General features: G+C 41.1%; 1 protein-coding gene across 3 annotated transcripts in view; it reads right to left on the bottom strand.

Annotated features, from left to right (window-relative positions):
* The window catches only part of TMEM131L (transmembrane 131 like), a 78,270-nt gene that overhangs the window by 46,432 nt on the left and 8,174 nt on the right, over positions 1 to 23,664 (bottom strand). The window lies entirely within an intron of this gene.

The following is a 23,664-nucleotide window of genomic DNA, read 5'->3' as shown; positions in this document are numbered from 1 at the left end:
CCCATCTACATTAGAAGTGCACTTCTCCAGTTTCTGTCTCTAAAAGGCAGCTGGAAGCTGGCAGAACACCATTCTGCATCCCCATGTTCCAAACACAATTCAGATCTCTGTGGGGAATCTGACACCAAGGCAATTTACTTAGACATTTAAAATTTGAAGTCACTTCTAACAAAAAAACCCTACTTTTTTCTCTAAGAACATCATCTAGCCAATAGATTCACCTCAAATTATACCCAAAATTGCTCTTTTAGCTACAGATGATGTGTCCAAAAAAAGTACATGGATCCTTTCATGAGAATGTCACAGGCTTGGGAGAGACAGAAATATCTGCCTAAGAATGGAAGTCTTGAAACAACAAGTGTGGAGAAATAGGCCTCTTCCCAACAGAAAAGGCCCGGTTTCCAGTTTTACTCTTTCAGTGCTTTAAAAATCTGCTAGCATCCCATTCAGCATGCCATCTAACAAAGCTGGTCCCCATGTTCCATGGCATGTCTTTTTGGCAGACCAGTTGAACAGCATCTTCTGAATGGCAGATTTTGATAGAGTAGTTCAATTCCAACATTTCAGAGGATACTTTTAAGCACGAGTGAACTGGAGGAAGAAGAAACAGAGGAGGGCAAGGAAATTCTTGGCAATTACTTTGAACACTCAGTATGCATCAAAATCCTAGTTTAAATGGTGCTGTTACCAATACCCAGCCCAACAGTTCAATGCCCTTGCTCCTCTCCATCCACACAATATATCTAAAACCCTGACACCCTGAACCATCCATTTCCAGGAAAAAAGAGTAAGAAAAATTGAGGAGGGCACCATATGGTCACCCAGAGCACCAGGAGGCTCTGGGACAGGTTCTGGCAGGAAAGGGCAGGGTGAGCCCATGAAAGCTTCAGCTCATCACCCTCGCTTGCAGAAAACACCCAGGAGAGAGAGACAAATCCCAAATGTGTACACAACCATCAGGAATGCCTACCAGGGAGAAAGGTGGATATTGGAGATGAAAAAAGTGGGCTGGAGGGGAGGTAGGGTAAGGAAGAGGGGCGACATCAGGGGAGAAGAGCAGGATGGAGGAATGCAAGCACCATTAATCACTTGTGCAAGCAGAGGATCACATAGCTCTAGGGTACCATTTTTGGGGGAATTTTTTTGTTGTTTTTTAAAAGGTGCATGAGCTGTAAAATGTTAAGCTACCATGCTCCCTCCACTAAGAAGCCCCAGAGGTGTTTGAACATGGAGAAGCTCCAGCCTCTCACAGTGCTTCTTGATTCAGGAAAGAACGTTTTGGTGTCCTGTTGGTGTGGGACTATCGAAAGGAGATGCTAATGTAGGGATGCTGAGAGCACTGTTAAATACAGCATTAATACTGTTTTGCCCTTGCTTCTTTCAGTTCTGTTAGGCTGTGATGTATTAAGTAAATACAGGTAAACAACCAGGTCAGTATTTACAGTCCCAAACCCTAATATTTTTATGCAATGTATATTACAAACACTTGTTTAAAATAAGCAAAAGCCTTATGCTTCTCCCAAATTCCAACAGAAACAGATCTTTTTTCACAGGAGATTTGTTCTACTTCACTGGTCAAAATCACAAGAGAAATATTTCTCCTAAAAATCCAAACAAAAGAGCAGATCCATCCTGAATAAATTGCTGGAGATTGCATTGGGGGTTTTTGTTTTGCCTTTATTTTAAATGTAATTTTAAAACTGAGTTAATTCATCTGATTAAACACATAAAACACTCAATCTGCAGAATAAGATGTATGTGAGGCACTGCAACACATTGCCTAGGGGAAGTGAACGACATTTCCTGGAAGGACATTTATCCCAATGTTGCTTTTTTTTTCTATTAGCTCTTTTATGTCTTCCTTGAATCTTTAATTCTTCACTTGAATTGATTACTTTACACTACCTTAGCATGCATATTATCCAATGATTCAGATAGCAACGTCTGTAGTTGAAAATAATCACAAATGCTACTTGGTTCCCTTTCTTCTTCCTTCCTTTTTGTATGCTTTGTTCACAGCACATGCTGAAAAAAGCGAGTCAGGGAAAGGCATTTTATTGTCAGGCCTTTTGCTTTACGGCTGCAGGGTTTTCTTGGAAGCAGCAGGCAAAAAATACTGGATTCTTGAGCAAACAAGAGGTTCTTTTTGAGTGTATCTGTTTAGGCAATACTGTTTTATTTCTCAGTACACTGATAAAAGTAAAATTTTACTTATGTTGAGCATTTTAGCACTTTGCATGACCAGTGCAGTCATGTTAATGAACCCACAAGATGAGGTTTTGAGATGTGAAAGCATGTATGTATTGTACAGGAAAGTACTTTTTTTATGCAAGCTGAAATAGAGAAAATGAAATAAAACCTCTCTTTACTGACTAATTTTAGATCAATTCCTCTAAACTACATCTGATAAAGAAAACACAGAATGGAACACACAGGGAAACAATCAAACACAGATACTTTTAATCATGCTGACTGCAGCTGATGCAAAGAAATTATTCTGACAAATGAAAAGAGGTAATTAAGGGGTAATAGATATAGAAATAGAAAAAGCAGCTAAATCAAAGTCTTATGCAGAGCTAATGCAAAGCTTTGGTTCGTTATATTCCTAGTCCCTCTCTTCTCTCAACTTCTCCTTTACCAAAGGCAGTAAAAGCAGCAACCAGTATTAGGAACATTAAAGTGCAGCTCCTGAGAGACACACAGTGCCTTTGAAAGAGATCATGAAATTGTTTGGAAATACAAAATTAAAACTTGAGGTTATTATCAAGGCAACTCTGCCAAAACCAGAAACAGGAACGGTTTTTAAATTATGAATTTTTTGTAACCTTAACTTCCTTCCTAGAGACAGAAAGAGTCCTCAGAAACCAGGAAATTGTCCAGCTTGCAATAACCCTGCACTGCTCATGGGCAAGCTATACATGGTGTGTCCCTGTGGGGCTTTGGCACCTGGGCAAGAGCAGTGACACTTGCCACCCTCACCTCCAGAGACTTACAGGACTCCTCCTGAAGCCCTGTACCAACCTGTGACAATACATGAATCATTCAGTCTCTCTAGATTTTTTTTACTTTTTAAAGAAAAAGAATGACCAAAACGGAAAAGAACACAAATGAGAATTTTGAATGCTGGAAACCTAGAGGTCCCAAAGGCTCCCTTATTTTTAGCACTGCATTTTTTAGGAAGACGGGGAGGACTGACTCACTGCTTCTGAATGCTTGGGATTTGTAACCCATCATTAGGAATTCACTTACATGCTTTACCAGAGAGCTGTGTTTCTTCTGGAAGAAATTTTCTTTTTGACTGTGAGGGTAATGAGGCACTGCAACACATTGCCCAGGGGAAGTTGTGGGTGCCCTGTCCCTGGAAGTGTTCAAAGCCAGGCTGGACAGGGGCTCTGAGCAATCCAGTCTAGTGGAACTGTCACTGCCACAGCAGGGATATTTGAACTAGACTGAGGTCCCTTCTGGTCCATTCTATAATTCGGTAAGAAGGATGGTTGCCTTTATTTCCTATAAAGCACACTACGTACATGAAGGACTGAATCCCAGACTGTAGAAAGCAGGAAAGGCCAAAACAGCGTTATCTGGCAACTAACATGCGCATGTATACCTGCTGTTTTGCATGTTTGTGCTACAGGAAAATAGGCAAGGACAGCTAAACCAGAAGAAACCAGTGAAATGGATGAGACAAGCTCTCTAAAAACAAACCCCACAATTTATGGCATAATTTAAGGAGGAAGGCAAGTCTATCAATATTTTCTTTCTTTTTTATTTCTTAAACTACTGAAGTTGAAAAGACAACCTATAGCTAAGACCTGCACACCAAAGTTTCAATGAGTGGATGACTTATTTACAAAGGCAGTGAAGTAAAGAGGCAGGTAAGCCTAGCCTGTGTAAAGCAGAAACCATTCCGTTACTACTTCCATACTTCCACCTGGTCCCTCATGCACTGCTCTGCTCCAGCCACCTGCTCTGCTCCATACTCTGGCCCTGGTGTTTCCACGGCCATGGGTCACCTTCCTGGGCAACCTTCTGTCCTCTCACTGCCTGTGGTCCTCCCCTTTTCTACCAAGTTCTGCAATAGCACTTACACAAACCATTGGCACAGCACTTACCTAAGCCAACAGTGCTTCAGTTTCATTCAGTACAAAACAACAAAAACTGCAATGATCAAACTCAAGAGTATCTCACCCTATAGGCCTTAAAGCCATATTTCTCAATGGGGTGTAAATGGGAGGACACAGACTAAAAAACCTGGCTTTTTTCTCTACCCTCACAATCAACTCCAAATCATTTAAATGCAGACCACGATAAAACTGAGATTAAGACTTGTAAAGAAATCTAGGGGAGATGATGATCAGTGAGGGACAAAGTGCTGCAGAGAACATCTTTGGTGAAAAGAAAAGGCTTTCTTCCTCAGCTGCACCTGTGGTTTGCATTTTAGTAGCAGGAGCAGCATGATAAAGCGTGTTTAAGAGCAAAATGGAATTACTCCCTACCATAAATCAATCACCAACTTCTGAAATAACTGAAATTTGTAGTAAATTAAGATGTTAATTCACAATTATTTGAATTCATTTGAAATTATTTTCTGAAATCACTTCTTTGAAATCCTTTACTTACCCGAATTTCAAGCAACTCACTAGAGATGTTCCAGGGGGACCATGTACATTTTAGGCATTTTGGACAGACAACAACCAAGCTACTTGTTTTGGATGCCTGTCCGGGGCCCACGAGTTCAAAATGCACATCAAACACATTTTCCTCTGAAGCACTTCTACTGCTGCCAGCAAATCCCAAATATCCTGCCAGGCAGAACATCCACCTTCATTTTATTTTTGGCTTCATATAATTCAACAACTGCATTTACATTCTGCAATATTTCATGAGGTAAACTCTGATAACTGCTCTCAAATAAAATCTTTAGCTTGTTTTTCTCTTTTATAAGCTTCTTTACAATTTATCTTTTTCAAAGAAATCAGCAATCTTCCATTAAAATTAAAACTGTAGAAATGATACCATTTACACTTTTCTTTTTTTAAGTTCTTCCCAAGACAAAAGAGCCACTTGCCCAACAAAAACACACAGTTTTGGCTCCATCAGGAGCCCTTGGTCCTCTTGATGTTTTGGCTTTACCAGGTCCTGGACTTATGAGGTTTTATGAAATTACTGCATTTTCATGTCTCTTTGAAGACTGCTTCTAGCCCATGAGTTTGCAAAATAAAACCAAAAATCACAAAAGCAGCTCATACTAATTTTTTTCCTTTTTAAACATCGAATTTTTTTAGCCAAATTCACTTCTTTGCTTACCCTCTAGTTGCCAAACCCTAAAAAAACCCTCAGAATATTTAGACTGCCTATGTAACACAGGTTTGTTCTTCAAAAACTGCCACTAAGATCACAAATAATTGCTGAGATGTTAATTTTTGTCCACCTTACTCGATTAACTACAATGAATAAGGGCAGCCAAAGCTGAAGCACCCTGGCCTATTTAATTCATGTACAGAAATGGCTGCTTTTTGAAGAACACTGCCCAACTCTCACAAAACTCAAAACCTCTACAAGAGAAGCTATCAGTCTCCACATCTCTGAAAGATCAGGTCCTCCAGCCACACTCCTGCCCAGCATCTCTGAACTGAAAATGAAACATTTTCAAGTGAGATGTGCTGCTCAGAGCCTTTTTCAGACACTTTGAAACCATGAACCCTAGAGAAAGGGTGCATGGGGAAGTACCTAGAGAAAAGGCTTCCACGGCGTCACCATGCTGCCTTCTCTGGCTCAAACCAAAGCACTAATGCAAGCCTTGAGCTGAAATATCGTGAAATTTAAATGACTCTTCCCTACCCACAGTTTTCAAAGCCTTTTATTGAAAGCAGTCAAAATTCACAGCACAGCCCCATGAAAAAGGCAGGATAAAAGAACCTTTAAAAAGTCAGGAGATAGGCCACAAACCCACCTGCCTTTTACCTAAGAACACAATTTTTTTTACTTACCAGGTAGCAAAGCCTTTATTTCTGTCATTGCAATGGCAAAATGACAGCAGAAAATTTTAGTGGGAAGGGCAATTTTCAAGCACAGGCTGGTGTTAACATAACTACAAACTGAACAAAACAAGAGGCAGGTATTTCAGAAGAAACAAATTCTAGCACACCTGCCTCAATGAAATTAATTCCCACAAAAGTAACATGAACCTATTTGCTTTTCCTGCAACATGCCTACAGAACAATTACCAGTAGAGAAGGAACAGATCCAAGTGACCTCACCTTTTTAAACATACCAACTGCAATTCTGTTTTTAACAGTAAAAATAAAAATTTCTTTCATCAAGCACATCCAGTTTTATTCAAAAACTCTCCCCAAGCTGAAGAGCAAAGGGCCAGCTTCTGTCAAGTAAGTAGCAACCCTTCCTCCTTCAAGTGTTTCATTTCCACATGCCAGGGAAACTAGTTTTCCTCCAGCTCTGAGAATCTGGCTCTTGCCTTGAGAAAAGAAGGATGCATCGACAGGAAGCACTGTGGGGCTGCAAAGCTCACAGCAATAGGAAGTCACATTCTTGTCAAATTTCACTGCACCCAACCATTTCCTTTTTCTACATCAAGCACAGCCAAAAATTTCTATCTTGAGAGAAACCATTTTAAGTTGCAGCAGTTCAGCAAAATGCATGAAAGAGCTCTGTGGTCACTGATAAGCTTGACCTGCTTAATAATTAAGAAGTGATAATCTTCCTACAGTAATCAAGAGTGATAATCTTCCTACAGGAGCTGCCTTTTGCTGTTTCTACATTAATCCAAGCCTTTAAGTTTCTTTTTTATAAGGAAAGGCCTGTAGGACAGCATGGATCTCAACAACCCATAGGAAATATTTGCACTGAACCCATTAAGTGCCGAAAATCCCACCATCCTTCCCCTTGCCTTGCTCCTCCCTGGGAAAAGAAAAAAAGAATGCTAACTAAAAAGGAAACTAAGCAAACACAAGAAAACTCAGACTTAGGACTTTAAAAAGTAGTAACTTCTGCTTTTAATTTACTCCTGTTAATCTGGACAGTGCATCTGATACCAGTTTCCCTCAAAAGAAGTTACAGAAAAGTCACTAAAATCACATCTCAAAGCTACAAAAGTACCCCAATAGTGGAAAGCATCAATCTGGACTTTGCATTTTTTCCTCTTTTGTGAATTTCAGCCCAAATTTTTAAAAACAAAGTGTAATCTTTGAGCATCAACCTTTAAGAATAGCAATTTACCCAGGAGCATTCAATACCATGCCTTGTTTTAGCCAGTATGAAGACAGACAACCGAAATGAGCTCAGTATGGAAAACTGTACAATTTATCTCCAAGCATGCTAAAAGGCAGCGTTAAATGCTACAAATACAAAAAAAAAGCCAACACTCCAATATACAGTTTCACTCTACTGGCAGTAATTTATTTTACAAACTGACAACATGCTGGGGAAGTCCCTCAAAACCTTAAAACCATGCACCACTTGCAAAATCCTTTTACCAAACCACTTGCTTGAGTAATAGACCAAGACGAGCTTTCTCAGAGCTATGTTTCAGTTTTATAAGGACAGAAGTTATTGCCACTATTGATTGACAAATGTATTAAAAACTTAATTATCTCCTCTAGCAGATGGAACTTCATACAAGACTTTCTGAAGCATCTCCAAATGCTTCAAATTTGTTACCTCAAATTTAAACTGCATAAGTTTCCTAAAAAATACACAGTTTCTCATGTAATTGAAAAGCATTTTCACAAGCTGTACTCCATAAATATGAAAATATGATGCAAATAAAAATATATGGAGAAGAAGCAAGGCTACACTTTTCTGTAAGGTACTGTAAGTGTGGTGCTGCAGGGGGAAGCTGTGGTCACACACATCCTATGCATGCCAAGGAAACTAAGCTGCTCCCTCACACTCCAGGGGCCACTACCAATCTTCAGGATGAAAAGTTAAAGTCACTAGCCAAATACCAACAGTGAAAAAGGAGTTTCAACCCCAAACCACCAACACTCTCACGACAGCATCACTCTCTTGTTTTTGTTTTCCACCCCTCCCAGTCGGGATGTGCTACATCCTCTTTAGGCCCCCTCCAAATGTTTCAGCATCCTTTGCTGAAGCTTTCTGTTCTGGTGCACTAATTCATTGAATCTATGCCATATGTGATGTGTGGAATTTCTTTCAGATAGGACACAAAATACAGAACATTATGAAGAACCTCTTAAAAATAGCAATAAAAAAAGCAGGTTATTTTTATTGTTCACTGGCATTTATTAACTGATAGCACTGTGCATTTTCATCATCTCTATGCTTCAATAGCACAGTCATATAAACCTACTCTCAAACAAAGAGCTTTTCTCTTCTAGCTTCCCATACAAAACTCTGGTTATACTTCAAACTACATCCCCTCCTGCAGTCAGACAAAGAAAGGGGAATCCTGCACAGTGTCAGATCATTGCTACTTTTTCACCTAAAGCCTGTAAACCCCCAAGGGGACAGGACACCACTGCAGAGAGCCTGCACAATTTCCCAGGCTGCCCCTTTTGAAAAGTGCAGCTTGCTGAGGTCTCCTGCCTTGTGTCACTCATCACTCTGCTTTGGGGTGTGCAAAATGGAAAGACAGCCCCATGACTTAGTGCTATTAATAAAAACAAGCATGCTCACAGTGTGTTTTTGACCTACTCCTAAGTACTATTGTGTATTTATGGTTCACTAGATTATGCTGTTAAAGGAAACACTCAGATATGAAAAAAATTATACCAGAAAATTCAAACTGGCAAAAAAAAAAAAAAAAAAAAAATTGGCATTACCAGGATTAGTAGTTGCAACGCTTATCACAGAAACCATTGGGTCCTTACAAAACATCTGGGATCTGTTGAAGCCAATGCACAGCACATGCTCTCAGCCAATTTCTTCTGATGTACAAAATGCTGCAGCATTCTGCTATTATACAACACAGAACCATATGAAACGCAGCCTGCTTCACAGGTTTATTAACAAAATGTCTACCACCAAAGAAACCTCAGGTATGTTATGGCTCTGAATTCCTGCAAGGGGCACCTAAAGTCCACAAGTTAACATTTGTTTCCTTCAGCAGGATAGCTCTGAGGAAAGGGAGGGAAATTAGCAGAAAAAAACAGCAGGAAGTCAGCTTTTGATTATTTTATACCCTCTAAAAAATGTACTTGCAATCAAGTACAATATTAAAACTCTACCTCCCCTAGACTCTTGCATTTCGGCCTTTATTTCAAAGCTAGGAGGCTAATCGGAGTTCACCAACTGGAAAAGTTCACCTGTGAAACCAAAGGCAAAGCATTACTAAAGCTATTTTTAGTTTCTTGACAAGTCTCTAACCAGACATCTGCCTCCACTGCAGTAAAGGATGCACTTTGTTTCTGCATACAGAAGAAACATGGGGTTTCTCAAGCTGCCCACGAGAGGAAAAGCTCCTCCAGACACGAAAAAGATCCCTCTGCAGCCCAAAGGTGTATTTAACTGGTCTTGGCCATTCATCTCTCAACACTTCTGTCTCTTCAAGATAAGCAAATTAATGCCATGGTCCCACATGGGAACCCACACGAAGGTCCCACTGAAGCCAGAGGGGCTTCTCATCAGCAGAGGAGCAGCTGAGGTGGACTGAGGAGCAGGACTCACACACAGCACTTTGCCCCTTCTTATTGGAGCATTTGGATATGTGGATGGACATACAAGAGCAAGACAAAGATCAGCAAAATGCATCCAGCCTCTGAAGAGGCTTCTTCTGTCACTCAATGGCAATAATTTACACTAAAAAAGGAGGACCATGGCTTTGTAAGGCAAATCTTCAATCATGTAAAAATGGAAGATGTGGCTTTTGGCACGAATATGGCAGAAATATAGAGGAAATAAAGAAACTTAAGGCGCTGCCCCAAACCATGGCCAGCAGTAGGTAATGTGGATTTGCAGTTACCACAAAGTCACATTTTCAACACCTGATCTTACCCTTCCACAGCTTGCAAGCTTTCAGTGGGTAAAGGGAAAATAAAGAAGATCTGCATGTTCAAGCCAAGTGTCATTGTCCCCGAACCAGTACGCACACCCAGAACGGCTTAACCTCCAAGTCAGGCAGCATGGGAAAGTCACAGATGACATGGGACAACCTGAAGTTTTCCAAGTCCCAAACAAGCTTCTGCAGCTTGGGTATAAAGGCAAAGGTCCTCATCTTAAAATCTGGAAGCGTACACTCTGCATGGCTGGGCACTGCCCTGCCCTCCCTGCACAGCAAACGTTTCAGTGATTGTTTCAGAAACAACAAAACACAGCCTATCGCTTCAATGACCAGAAAGCATGAATAATTGTTTTTATTTACAAGGAGAGAAAAAAAATCCAAGCAAGACTGAAAGCATGGGGACCAGGGCAGGGGTGTGTGTTTGTTTTAAAGCGACTACCCGCATCTGCGGGATCAGCCACATTATCCCAGCAACACTGAGAGCACTCACAAAGGCCAGAAATGTCCCCTTTTGAAAAGGGCAGTTTAAACGCTGCAGAAACTGGGTCAGTGATGGGCCACAGAAATACCTAAGCAGGCAGCAGGCACCTCGCGAGCTGCAGGCAGCAGGCTCGCAGCAAAGGCCTCCAGTGAAAGACAGAACACACTAGGACAGAAATCAGACAATAGCTATTGAAGAAAGGCAGTTAATAGCAACAAAGCACGTAAAGCACGGGTCAAGGAGTCGGTCAAGTACAGGCCCTTCAGCTCTCTGCCCTTCTTCAGTTGCCAGGAATCAAGATTTAGACACAAACCAGAGATGTACATGGCCCACAGCACCAGCAGGCAGGCACAAAAACTGAGCAGGCATGTTAAATCCACAACACAGTAAGGAACTGCAAAACTTATTCTACAATATATGACAGGGCTGCTCGCTTGCCAAAGGCAGCACATTGCTTCTTGTTCTTCTAGTTTCATTAAAAAAAAAAAAAAAAACGAAAACAACAAAACAAACCAGAATTACACAATTTTTTCTTACATGGTTAGTGTACTTATCATCTCTGTGTTCAAGTCTTTACTGTTGTACATTTATTGATGTGCAGATACCTTAACTTGAAAATGCTAACCACAACTGCATCGACAGGACAATGCAACTTAAATTTATGAAGGCAAAATCTGAGAGGTGACCTACAATGTCACTAGTGAGGCCTGACTCGCTGACTGCATAATAGCTGACACCAAGTCAGTGTGCAGCAGGACTGTTGCACACATCTGCCAGCCACAGCCAAGAGACTTGTTTCTGTTTTGCAGAGACCCTTAAAATCATTTGACGTGAACGGAGGTGGTGGTTACCCAAGGTGCACGCAGTTATGAATCAGTCACTCCCTCCTTTCTCTCATTTCATTTTCCTTTTGTTGTTGTGTATCTTTCCCTTCATTGTTAAGATTGAAATCTGCTGTTGTCCCTTATCGGTTTTGATCAAGGGAATCAGTTGAAATGAGCAAGCTCTCATTTGCTCCCTACCTACCAGTATCTTTGTTCACTTGGTGTTTTTATCAGGGCACGGCTTTTTGCCTTGCTTTGTTCTGTTCACAGTCTGTAGCGTTTTTTCACTTGTCACCATGCTTTGCCCCTGCCTTTGCCTTTCCCAGCAATTACACCCCGTCCTTCCCCTGCTGCCAGATTCTGGCCCAGTCATGTTCAGCATCACATCCAAGCAGTTTCCAGTGCCATGTGCAACTTGCTGGCTGCCCAGCTATCTCCCCACAGTCAGGCAACCATGCATGGATGGTGGCATCCTGTTTCAGCTGAGTTTTGTCTTACCCAACACACTGCTCTGAGCTTTGGTGAGAGGAATCAGTCTAAAGAGGAGAGCCCTATGCACCAAAGCAGACGTGACCTGTAAGCAGCACCCCCAGAGAAAGGTCTGGTGGTTGCAGAGTGCCTTTTGTTTCTGCAGCAGGAAGTCCAGTGGGACCTAAGGCGCAGCCACAGCCTCTGCCCCCAAAGAACACAAACTGATGAGCTCAGAGGGGACAAAAAGGGGAACAAACTGCACTCAGTGCAACCTCACAGTGTAGTTTGCTGCAAGACAAACACTGACAGGGACCTAGCCAGACAGTGGGAACTTAATGAGGGGAAACAAAACCACCCCTCTCCTCCTGCCACATCCCACAGCAAAACCCCACTGCCCCTCCATCCAGAGATTTAATATCAGGACACCGGTGCAACCATCGCACTGGGCAGCACTCAGGTACAGTGACAGCATCACTGCTCCAAAATGCTCAGCATTTGAAGCTACTGCATGGTGCAGGGGCTGACCTGTATGGCATTGCTTCAGCCAGGACCTAGTGCTTGATGCCCAGAATGCACCAAAACCATGAGTGTCCAGCTCTGTGCATGATGACAGTCACTTGTCAATAACTTTGGTAGAGTTCTAAGGTAAAAAGACAAACCCTTTTTATTTCAATTTTGAACCCTTTTAATAATCCTTGTAAGAGTGTCCCTACTCTTCAAGCAGGGAGCAAACAACTTCACACAATAATTTCTGCATTATTAACTACTGCAAAGGCAACCAAATCTTTCAGGATGACACCTCGTATCTACTACTGTGACATTTCATGCAATGCACATCTTCATACTCCAAGAAGTAGTCAAGTAATTACTTTAAATTTTAAAATTACACTTTTTATTTTCTACCAAATGCAACCAACTGTTTTATTAATGAATCACTGTGATTTATCCTCCAAGAAAATTTATCAACTGTATTGTCAGATAATTCAGTAGAATTCAACTAAGTTTAGCTTTTTATCATTCAACTCTCTCAGGATTCAGCTGTGTTGTGCAATGACAACAGCCAGCACTGAAGTGTAAGTGAAAATGATGGCTTTAAATGAGGGAAATGTCCCCACAGACCACACTGGTTTATGAACCGCCGGCCTGGAACAGAGTAATTGACAGCTTCCACATATTCCCACCCAGAAAAGCCTTGAGAACACGGTGCACTTCGGCGTGCTGACACAAGCCACGAGGAAGTCTGAGAGCCTAAAAAATCCGGTGCACGTGCGATTTCAATTGCTTGTGTAAACTGCACCTCTCGTCCAAGCGCGCTACAGTCGAGGAGTTAAAAGGCAGCACAACATGCAGGAACCTCAAGACCTTGGAAGCCATTCAAAGGATCCTCCTCACAAATAATAAAAAAACAAGCATGCATCTGTTTTTTCTCTCTCCAGTGCTAAACACATCATACTGAGACTGCTGGCTCAGAGTCAAACAAGTCTCCAAAGTCCCACTTTGTTCCAAGTGCATTCCCAACTGGCAGCACAACACATTGCTCCAACAAATGCCAGGAGATGGCATTAAAGTGCACACACATGTATGAACCCAATTTTGTCTCACGCATGGCTGCTGAACCTGTTCCTGTCCTCGCTGATAAGAAACAAATACCTGCAGCTGAAGGACTGCAAAGAGTTGCCTCATGTCACCAACCCCACATGCTGCCCACGGAGGAACATTTTGGAAACACTCACCAGAAAAAGAATACCAGCAGGAAGCAGGATACCAGATTATCTTTTCAATTTTCTTTTGATAATAACCAGAAATCACAGAAATAATTGAAGCAGCTTCACAAGAAAAGTCAGACCTCAGCACCAACAAACTTCAAAAAGTGTTAAGTATTAACGTTTGGATTCACTCCTTGACAGCCACTGTCAGCTCTGAAAGAAGTGTGCAGGAGTCAACAGGAGCACTCACAGTGACCCAAAGCAGTCCCTAGAACTCCTAGAAATCTGAGTCTCTATAACAATTCCCTTTTGGATCCTCTCCTGGAACTCTCAAAAGCTTTTCAATCAAGCCTTCCATTAATTCAGGAGGGGAAACTGTTGGAACATGGCAGAATTCAGGGGTCTCAGAGTACAACAAAGAAGAGTAAAAAAAGAAAGATTATTAAATTTCTACTAGATAGATATCAACATTCACATGATTTAAAAAAGCTGGGAAATTCTCCTCATGAGATAAATGTAAATGTGCTACCAACAGGGCAGATAGTCATCATTTATCTCTATCTACTTTGTAAAGCTGAGACTCCCTATTCAATTCAAAGTTAACTTTTTGTTTTGAGAGGTGCATATGCAACAACAGAATTATGCTTCACTGTCTCAAAGAAAATAAACAGGATCCAGAGAGAAACATTAAAATAACAAATAGCAATTTTAAAAACTCAAAAGCAATATATAATGATTTATACATGCAAAAGAGTCAGCAAAAAATCTATACCAGAACAATTTGGGCTTAAGACCACTGTTTTCACACACATACATTTTTAAAACTCAGGCTTCTGAATGTCTTCCCAAGCATTTTCATGTGTGTCAAATTATCATGCTATTGATGTGCAAGTGTCTCCAAAGGTCAGACCAGCTTCAAATCTTAGTACTGCAAAGGGAGCAAGCTCTTTCATAATGCAAGTGCAACTATGTTACTTTTTTTGGCACCATCGCATTGGCCAAAAAATGTTTTAGGCTTAATAAATATTGAGTTGTTTTCTGCATTTCTCATATTTCATCACAGAACATGCTGTTACAAACAAACATTTTACACAGAACTTTTTCTTTCTCATAAAATCCAACTCCGAAACAACAAACAACACAGCCCATACTTTTGATAGCGCTGAACAGGACACACCATCTTTCTTATTATTATTATTTCCAAGTCTTTACAGCTTCTTCATGTGTCCTCACAAAGTTTTAAAGCTGAAGTTGGTTTTTATCAGGCAGTAACTAGAAGCATTATTTTGCACTTTAAATTTCTTGATTTTGCCATCTGCAGAGTTCTGGTATGCAGGTGGGTCAGATGGTAAACAACTAGCTAGAGCTCTGCAACAGTATCTTGAAGCAGACATGGAAGATAAGAACTTCAGTAAAAATAAGAACAGAGGCCTACTTCTCACCTTCCTCTAATAAATTGTTTTTCCTTCTTCTTCTCCTCATAATTCTGAGCAAAAAAAGCTGCTTCTGTGTGTGAGAAACTCCCGTGTTTATATAAAGTCAAATTGTTCTACAGAAAGTAAGGTCTATTTTGTACACACGCACAAAATATCCTGAGTTATCCTTGCCTAATTATATTTCCATTGCTATTTCTAAAAGGTACAAAACAATTAAAAAAAAAAAAAACACAACAACAACAAAAACCCCTCAACTGTATTTGTACACCACTTTGGGGCCAGGAGGTGGAGAAAAAAATAAGGTGACAATTAACACCACAGCTTTGCCCTCTATCCTCCTTATCTCAGTTGGCAGCCTGGACACAACACAGAATGGTGGACTCCTGAGACAACAAGCAGACACCTAAATTATTCACAATGATCACATGCTTCTCCCAGGTGACTAGCTTATTTGATGAAAGCAAACTTCTACAAATACAAAGCAAATATTTGTGGTGAGTACTCAGAACTCTGCAAAAGAGTTAATACACACCATTGTCACATGCAAGTATAATATTTGATATATACTCTTCCCCTCCCTGAAGTGGATGGGGCCTTTCTCTCCTGATGATAAAGGGAGTTGGGTATTTTGCAATAACCACCAAAAAGAAAAAGTCTCTTCCCAAAGCACATACTGAAGAAAGTGGATAAAGAATGATGTCTAAAGACAACATATGGTTTGAACTTACAACTATTTATAACTACCACTATACTATGGCAAACACCTAAACTACTGAAAAGGCTCCTTCATCCATGTGCCCACAAGTCATGCAGTCAGAGCCACTGCCAGGGCATGAGCGCAGCTTTCCTAGAGAACCTTTCCTTGTCAAAAAAATATGTGAGTCATTAAAAGCTAGGCTTGTGTCACATTGAGTATCCACAAAGATGAAAGTCAGGTAACAAGTGTGCCTATAGCTCATTATTACTACATTAGATAGATTTCAAGACCCTTCATGCTCTGCTTATAATAATCAAATGAGAGTAATGGGGTTGGTCATTCAGAAGCAGACTACACACAAATTCCTACAAGTGAGCAAACTATTGTTTAGGTTTTTCTTCTATTTTGTCACAATTTGCCAATCTGCAAGAGTAGAAAAATGGTGAAGCTAAATTCTTATATTGTGTCAATTTTCAGACTGCTGACACTGGTCTACAATTCCAGATGTCTGTTGCTTAACTGCAAAATGGTAAAATTACTGCAAATTAAGTCCTCTTATAGGCAACTAAGAAACAGCTATTATGGAGGTGAAAATAATTTATTTATAATAAACGCACAGACCAAAAGCTAAATCCTTTGTGGCCCACTGCCCACAAATCAGAAGGATTAGCCTGAGATTAACAGACATCTGAAATCCATTACCAGTGTATTAAAATGTAAAAGTAGAAGCATAATAAGAAAGTTCCTATTCTGAACTACTTATATTACAGAAGCAGCAAGTACAGGCTACAGGGACACAAAGTTTACAAACGAACATGAACAAACACGCCACAGCAGCTGTTTACTTTTGCTTTTCTTTCCCTTTTCTCTAAACACACAAAATGTGTTCCAACATCCCCTTTTTCAAAACAAATCAGGTTAAGTTTAACAAGAAAAATGCCATGTTCCCAAGCAGACTTGCAGAGCCGTAGCAGCATGCGACTGGCCTGGCATTAAAAGCTCACCTTCCCCGTGTGTTTGCTGAACGACTGCACCAACAGGCTGCGCAGAGATCTGCCTCTGCTCTCTCACAGCCAGTACTGAACTAAACACAATGGGAAATAAGACACCATATGCCTTTGTCCCACCTGCTCAGACCAGGCTTGTCCTAACTCTAAAGGGCATGCATTCTGGGTGGGCTCTATCCCAAAACATAGGCTGTGGGGAGCTTACCAAGTGCCAAAAAAAAAACCCAAAAAAAACCTCAAAAAACCCAAAAAACCACGCACAACAAATGATGTGCACGTGTGTGCACCAGCTAGCAACTGTTCACACAGTGCTGCCACTGTGTGATTCTCCACACCATCCACCCAAAACCCAGGAGCTGTCCCCCAGGCTATCCATCATCCCAGTGCAAGTGCTTTGCCCCACTCCTACCCCACAGCCACACTCGAAGGTGTTACTCCTAGCACACAAGAAACTGTCCCTAACACACAAGAAGCAGTCCCTAACACACAGGAAGCTGTCTGTCTCAGCCCCACACTTTTGAGGACTGGCTGCTCATCTCGTCCATCTCACCAACAGTGAGCAGCAGTGCAGATCTGGCTGGGCTCCTCCCCAGCTCCTCCTGCACTGCAGGTAAGGGAGCAGCCCTGGCACAGGTACCACCACACAACCACCCAGTCTGCCCAAAAGGCAGGGGCAGGAAGAGGCAGGTCTGAAGGACTGAGGAAAGAGCAAAAAGATGCCACAAGGTCCGGAGCAGTGCCACACCAGCGTGAGACAAACAGAACAGAGACGACATCCTGCAGGTGACACAGGGCACCCGTCCCACACAACAGCCTGTAGACACTGAGGGAGAACTTCCGCGCACGTTTTCAGCTGATGCTGCCAGAGAGCAACAGGGAAACCAACCAGAGAATGATCACAAGTGAATATTAACCTGGCAATAAAACAAGTTCTTCTAATCCAGAGAACTTGTAGGGCTGCACAAGGCAAGGGAGAGCACTAGGCCACAGAGCGCAAGACATCCTCTTCCTCTGGCAGTACAGACTCTACAACCATTTCAGGCATGGCTGAGACAGAAGTCAAAAAAAAAAAAGTAGAGATGCCATAAGACAGTATGCAAGAGATCTGCAGAAGATACAGAGAACAGAAAGTGAAGACATTATTTACAGAGGAAGACAAAGAAGTAACTATATAGGGCATCAAAACATAAAGTATAGTTCGTCCTTTTAAGACAGATCATTACATGCGAGAAAGTTTCCTCCAGTAGCACATATCCACAAACACAATTTCTCCATACAAACACAATTTCTCCATACACACTAATCCCTGTGCAAACAATGACCTCACAGGCCCAGCCTGCTATTTTTACCAGTATAGAAACTGGTGTTTCCATAGAAGCCTGTGTGGCTTTTCAAGGCATCATGAGCCAAACAAACGCAAAAGTGCCAACTGGCAACTGCCACACCAAGATTGCCTTCATTTCTCAAAGCCAAATTGTCACCTACAGATGAGGAAGTCTATTTTAGATGGCATACAAGCTAACATAGATCAAAGAGTCTCTGGTCCAGCCATGAACATCCTCCAGCCCAAGAGAGTGCACAAAAGTGAGAAAAATATACACATTCCAGCAGTTTGTTCAATGCAAACAGACAAGATTTTGATGATGAGTGGGACTGCAACAGCAAGTCTCAGAGTAATTAAATATGGCCACACATCACCTTTAAAGTATTTCCATCAAGGTCAAGCAGGACCTAACACTGAGGACAGAAGTTTGACATTTCCTTGCAAACAAGTGCAAGACTGCCACGTGCCATTATCTCACGATCACAGAAGGCCACAGGGTCACCTCCTCAGTTTGGTATGAAACACTGTACAGCTGGCCTGGGCAATTTATCTCATTTATGAAATGTCTGAAAACAATTTAGAAATAAAGAAACAAACAATAGCTGAAACATTTGTTAGCACACAGCACTGCCATGCAATGTCCCAGGGAAAAAAACAAAACACATTTTTTACCCCATGTACCATCAGGCAAGTAACATACTTTTGTAAAAGGACAGGTATTTTGGAAGAAGCAATGCCCACATGAAGAGCTGTTCCTAACAGCATCTAATACAAAGTTCAGCAAGGCAAAGTTCATCAGTGAATCAACTGCCACATAAAACAGAGATAAACAATTAAAGCAGCAGGAGTTCAGCCTGCCACCCTAGCTGTGCCTGGCAGAGGCATAAGGAAGGAGAGAAAAAGTAACACTGATTACTATGGAAGGAACTATCTGTTTCCTCATCTACAAGAGAACCTCCAATTTCACTGACTTCTTGCAATTCTTTTCAGTAAGCTGCTTTTAGTCCAGTTTCACAATACCCTGTGTTCCTGACAGGTGTTTCCTTAGGGATTTTTACCCAAGTGTTATAGGTGGGTGTGTCCATCTTAATTCTCCTCCCTTACTTATAAGGATTAAGTAGATTTCATTTCTTTAGGCATCCAGTAAAACTTAAAATTAGTAGTCCCTTGATGATCTAGACAAAGTGGAAGTGGGATACAACAGCCATGATTATCAATTAAAAACAAAAGTTTGCCAATATTTAAGAAGGTTTTAGTGCTAACCACTAGAAACATACATTCTGTGCATACTGCAGAAATTGTACCTTATGCAAGTACAGTAATGGGACTAAAAAGCTTTTTCCCAAGAAACTCCACTTTTTCTTTTCTTTATTAATACACACATGGATTTTTGCTTGTTTTGCAAAAGAAAAATTTTTAAAAACACTAAACTCTTAATAAAAGCAGCTTATTATATATATATAAACTATTACAAGTTAAGACCAAGCATATATTCTAGAAAAAGTCTTCATGTAGTTAAATTTACTTTTGGGGTAAGTTTAATGACAGTCTAAATGATCAGTGGTACTCCATACAAGCTTAGGTTGAAAATATTAAGATGGTTCCTCTCAGACAGCTTAAGCACTCACTGACACTCTCAGAACTACTTTTCAACTTTTCATTTTGAAACTCTTTCTCAATGCATACTCACTCACTTTGATTTTGATTTTAACAGAAGATATTTAAAAATAAATACAACATAAACCTTTTTTTTAATATTCATACATTTCTGCTGGCACAAAATCAATTTTTAGTCATTTCAGTTAAAAAAAGCAGAAGGAAAAAGAAAATCTGGTTGATCCTAACCTATTTTTCAATCTTTTTTTTTTCCTGCCATAGCCACCACCCAAGCTAGTTATCTGACACACAGGCATACCACTAGTCCCATGCCACTACTTTCTAATTGGGACTGTCAAAAGTCATGGCACCAAGACCAAGTGATGGCACCAAAGCTTTTTGAAAGGATGAGTCACCTCTGAAGTGTCTTAATACTCCATCCACAGTGCCAGAGCTCATTTGTGCCTCCTGGCTAGAGATGAGGCTGTGGCCAGGGAGGAATTGCAATGTACAGTCTCAAAATGCACAGGAGGCTCGTTCTCCCACTGCCACTCGGATTCTTCCTGAAACAAACGCTGTAACTCCATCTCCTCAGTATTCCCTAAAGCCCCTAGCAATTCTGCAGTCTGTGCACCTCCACTGCTTTGCTCTCTCTCAGGCAGCTACTAAGCTGCTCCCTTGCTACCTCTACCTTCAATTTCTCCTCTGTATCCGGAGCACTATTTCACAGGCACAGCAAAAACAACAGGATTAGGAGTAATTCCACCAAGCAATCAGGAGAGGTCAAAGTGCTGGGCATCAGCTGTCACACCCAGGCTGCACTGACACCCTAGCAGAGCCCACTGGGAGCCAGTACCACCTACTGCTCCAAGCAGCTCCAGCCCACAGGGTCAAATGCTCTCCAGAGATCAAAGGCAAAGGTTCAACAGAAATGCCTGACTGAGCCAAATGCATCACACTTGGAATTTTCCTAGCAGTTGATACCCATCAACTCTAAGCAAAGTATGCCCTGCCATAGGAAAAGGCTGGAAAATGTCCTCTTCCTGGCTAATTTCATTCCATACTTCTAATATTTTATGGATTTCCCTTCTCATAGACAATCACTATGCATCACATATTAAGAATGCGTGCTCCACTTGAGTACAGCAGTTTATTCTGGTGCAAACGTTCCTTAATGTGCCAGCTGCAAAACTGCATCCTCAAAGACCTTTCTCCAGAAGTCCTCAAAACCCAAGTACTAATAATGACATACACATGAAATTAATTTTTTTTTGTAGTCCAAGTCCACTTCCTTGAAGGAGAAGGCTAAAAATTTTGATAGCATCATTTGTGCACGTCACCTGACAGTACTGTCTCTTTATTTGTGCCAGACTTCTGCATTTCACAGAATATCCTGAGCTGGAAGGGACCCACAAGGATCATCAAGTCCAACTTCTGGCCCTGCACAGAACCATCCCCAAGAGCCACACAGGTGCCTGAGGGTGTTGTCCAAACACTTCTTGAACTCTGTCAGGCTTGAAGCTCTGACCACTTCCCAGGGGAGCCTGTTCCAGTGGCCCACAAGAAAAGCTGAAAAAGCTTTTTTCTAATATCCAACCTAAACCTCCCTACACAACTTCAGGCCATTCCCTTGGGTCCTGACTCACTATGCTGCTTTAGCAAGAACCTAAACTTTCAAAATTTGTAACTGCCAGTTGTGGCAACCAAAATCACCTGGATTAAGGGGCAGGTGTACAAAAACCCCAAAACAAAACAAACAAACAAAAACAAAAAAAAACCTAACCTCCAAACACAACAACAGTCAACATCTGTCATTGACTGTTATGAAAGACATCTTTTCACTCCTAGCTTTCAAGTGTAAGAAAAGGTTTTTAGGAAACTCGAAGCTTTTTGACAGGCCAGTACAAATACACATGACTTTAATTGTGTTAAAGTCTGTGGCCTGAAGCAGTACTCAAGTGTCTACTACGCTGCATTTCTTATTTCAGAATCTGATCCAGAGAGACACAAAACAGCATGAAGCAACCTGTGGAAGCATCCAAGCAATCAGAATAGCAGGAATTGTAGGGTGGAAATTAAAGAGTTGATAATGCTCTTCTCCTCGCTCAGGGCAGCTGCAAACCAATGGACCTAATCAACCATTTCTCATTCACCTCTGAAGTAGCTCTTCACAGAAATTACTATTTTGACAATGTCTTTCACCTCCATGCAAATTTCTCTATTTGTTAAAGCTAAACCTAAGGCAGAAACGGTAAGATCACATTCATCTCCCTTGTGCACTTGCCACAAGAGCAGCAAACCAAGAAGACCACCCCAAAAGGAAGATCTGATGATGCACATGCACAGGAAGTCCGTTAACAGACTGTTAATACTTCACTGCTTTTGTTGTGTTCGCTTTTTTCAAAGTAGGTTAACAGGCTCCCAAGGAACCCACTAACCTAGAATCAAAAACTGAATAAAACAATGTTTTTGAAAGAGACTTTCTCCTTTATGCACCAAGATTATGAACTCCCTATACTTCCCTCATCTCTGGGGAAATTTCTGATTTCTCTAGCTCCTTTAACCTCTGCTTATCCCGTACATTAAGGTGCTTTGCTTCTTGGAGCTTCACATCAAATTACAGTAGCTTCAGCTGATTTCCCCAGGGCATGCAGTCAGACAATGAGATGAAGATGCTGCAAGCTTCAGGTTTTGCTGCTACAGGAAAAGGAAATCCCCATGATTTCACCATATAGCAATGTAAGCTACAGGAATGAAAATTAATCCAGAAATAAACTAAGAAATTCTAATCTTTCCAAGGTACCTTTGCTGCCTCTTTTTCGTGAAGTCCACACTATAACATTCCTTCAGTTTGTAAAGCGCACACAGGTCTATGTATGTGTTTACATACAGCAGCAAACCAAAATAGTTTAGAAGATGCACACAAGCCAGGATTTGTTCAGGCAAGTTTCCTGAAGCATTTCAGTATGACAATAGAAGGATGTTTCCACGATGCAAGTGAACCTCTACAAACTTTACTCCCAAAAAACAAATTCATTTTTGAAAATGAATAATTACTAGAAAAAAAATTTAAGCACCTAAATGATGTAAAAAAAACCCAGTCAAATCACTTATCACTTTTTCCTCTCTGAGTCTCAAGAGGTAATTATTTTCAATATTTTTATTATTGCCATAGCAGCCAATTACCCCATCCACCTCCAGAGAAAAACAGGCAAGTAGAGAATTTTTGTTTCATCTAAATTACATCTCTCTGACTACTAAGGAAACAATCAGAAACAAACTTAAGCACAGCACTAGAGACTTCTTCCTTCTGACTACCTCTCAATAAAGAAAGCATGCAGGTAATAAAGTTACACAGTAAAAATTCTGCATCCAAAATATAATAGCTCCCAGATGAAAAAAAATCAGAAACTTCTGTATTTGTGCAGGGAAATGCAGTTTTCAGTAGTGTACCCTTCTTTTCACAAGAGGAGGTAAGAAAAAAAAATCCCCTCTGCAGGTAGGAATTGGGGCACTTAGGCAAGCACAAGTAATCAGCACCAGCTGTCAGCAGCCACAGTAATTCTCACATCCTGTTTCCAAACCATCTTTGTAATTCCCACGGAGATGAGGCACAGGAGCCTTAATGTGATGCTGGGCTCAGATGAGAAGGCTCCCAATGGGGCAGCAAGGGGAAAAGCCATGTGAAGAAGCATTGCAGTGCAGGACAGACCCATCATAACCATCCCGTTCCCGCTCCCCAGGCTCACTCCTTCTGCCAGCTTCCAAGGCTTGTGTGTTATCAGATCTGTTTGCTCTCAGAACCAAGCGAAGGGCAAAGACTGGAGATAAATGAGAATAGCATTTGTGGCTGACTGCTGCCATCAGAAAACAGTGCTGTTCCACATGTTTGTTTTAAGTCTTGTGATCTTTCTGGCTGGCATGGTACTGAAAGCTGTAACCACATTAACACATACCAAAGGAAGGAAGCGTTTCACTGGTAGATGTCCAAGCATTTTAACCTGGATGCTCAGAGGAAACTAAATGCATATTTAAAAAATAATCTGTGATGCTATTTACCCATCCCTTCCAAACAGAAGGCCTGATATTAACAGAAACCACAGAGTTGTGGCTATAGTTTTGAAGAGCTTCATTATTTATCTG

The sequence above is a fragment of the Zonotrichia albicollis genome, chromosome 5 (assembly GCF_047830755.1).
Source record: "Zonotrichia albicollis isolate bZonAlb1 chromosome 5, bZonAlb1.hap1, whole genome shotgun sequence".
Classification (NCBI taxonomy): domain Eukaryota; kingdom Metazoa; phylum Chordata; class Aves; order Passeriformes; family Passerellidae; genus Zonotrichia; species Zonotrichia albicollis.
The sequence above is the reverse complement of the archived record's forward strand: the minus strand, read 5'-3'. Positions and strand labels throughout refer to the sequence as shown.